Below are 2,500 nucleotides of genomic sequence, written 5' to 3' on the forward strand. Positions count from 1 at the left end.
ATAATATTTTAATATATTTTAATAATAAACAACGAGAGAAAAAGGTAAAAAATTTAACTCTGTAACTTTGAGAAACCTAAATTAAAGTAAATTTACCCTGGAAAAGATTTTAAATATAATATAAAATTGATTTATTATACTTTATTATTTGTTTATTCATTTTATTGTGTTATAACAATAGTAATAATAATTATTATAATGATGATAAATTATTTATTTAAAATGAAAAAATCTAAAGATTTAATTTGCATGTTTTATTGTACTTTTTGATATAATATGCATATAATTTTATTTTATTTTATTATAATATACATCCATATATATTATATATAATTATTATGTATATTTGTATTATTATTATTATTTGTATGGATACTTTGTTTTTATTTGTATGAATAATATTATAATATTATTAAACAGTATTATAAAAATTATAATATTAAATTATATGATAAAATATAATAATAAAAAATATTATTATTATTTCATTATTCACTTTCTGTCTTTATCGGCCAAATAGCTTCAAATTTGTGGGCAGTAAAGTTGTTTGTTTCTTTGATTTATTATATTGTATAATTTATTTTGTTTTGTTTTATGAATCTGCAGAGTTACCACGACGACGAAGAACTCGAGTTCTGAGCTGCAGATCTATCGCCGTGGCGACAGAGAGCAGTCTGGTCGCTATGGGAGATGGGACCAAAATAAGTGTGTGTCATTATGTGTGTTTGCTTCACACACACACACACACACACACACACACACACACACACATAATAACAGTGATACAGAACAAAAAGTTAAAGAGCAGCTGAGTGTCACTGTTATTATGTTTGTGTGTGTGTTGTTTTTTTACTTTAATTGTCTTTGTGCAGTTTCCAACAAATCTCTTGAGAACAGAAAAAAAAGAATATAAAAGTTTCCTTTAGTCACAGATCCACTTTTTGGAAATAATAATAATAATAATAATTATTATTATTATTATTGTTATATAAAATACAGTTGAAAAGCAATAGTTACATTATAATAATAATAATAATAATTATTATTATTATTATTAATATTAGTATTATATAGAATACAAATACAGTAGAAAAGCAGAAGTCACATAATAATAATAATAATAATAATAATATAAAATACAGTAGAAAAGCTATTATTACTGTTATTATTATTATTATGAGACTTTTGCTTTTCTACTGTATTTTAAATAATAATAATAATGAAGGATAAAAATAATAATAATAATAATTATTATTATTATTACTGTTGTTATAATTATTATTATTATTGTTATTATTATTATTCTCCTCCTGCCTACGTTTCTGCTCTGATCTGATATTAATGAGAATATAATCCGTCTCTGCAGATTCATTAGCATATTTTATAATTAGCTGCTTCATCCTTTGTGTGTGTGTGTGTGTGTGTGTGTGTGTGTGTGTGTGTGCCTCATTAAACTCTCAGAACTCTGTGAAGTGAAGAAATATATAAATAAACTTTTGTGTCCAATAATAATGATGAAAATGTGCAAAAAGACTCTTTTAACCCTTTGAACCCCAACGAGCTGTTTTCTCTTTAACGTCTCTGAGTCTTTGTGTTTCACTGCAATAATCTATATAAAATCTATATAATCTATAAATCCTGCAGCTCTAATCAGAACAAGTCAAACAGTCTTTGAGCAGAATAACAGTTAGAATCACAGAAATCAGAAAATAAAAAGTTGTATTTCTCTGATAAATAATTTTTTTAAATTATTGGAATAACAAATATATATAATATATATATTATAATAATATATATATATATAATATATATATAATTTACACAACAAATAAAATGAATGAAGTTAAAAATGGCTTTAACAACAATTCAAAATTCAAAATAATATATTGATTTAAAATTAAATGGATCAAAAATAACAAAATAATAATAAAGTGGGAACAACTGGAACATTTCTTTGTGTAGAATAAAACAGTTACAATGACAGAAATCACAAAAAAAGCTGAATTTATCTGATAAATTATTTTTTTTTAATTTATTAAAACAGAATTTATATATAAACACTCTTCCAAGTGTCCTAAATGTTGTTTAAAAAAAAAAAAAAAGTCAGTTTGCTCCACATATTGAACATTTGACCTTTTTAACGGCTTTTGTCAGTCAGAGTAAAAAAAAGAATTATCAGGTGACACAGGTGAGGCAGAAAACCCTAAAACTGCATATAATAATAGTAATAATAATAATAATAATAATAATAATAATAATAATAATAATAATAATAATGATGAAGATAATGATAATGATAATAATAATAATAATAATAAAAATAATTATAATAATAAAAATGATAATAATGATAATAATAATAATAATAATAATAAAATAATAATAATAATAAAATAATAATAATGATAATAATAATAATAATAATAATTATAATAATTATAATAATAATAATAATGATAATAATAATAATTATAATAATAATATTAATAATAATGATGAT

This window comes from Centropristis striata, chromosome 20 (genome assembly GCF_030273125.1).
Source record: "Centropristis striata isolate RG_2023a ecotype Rhode Island chromosome 20, C.striata_1.0, whole genome shotgun sequence".
Lineage (NCBI taxonomy): Eukaryota > Metazoa > Chordata > Actinopteri > Perciformes > Serranidae > Centropristis > Centropristis striata.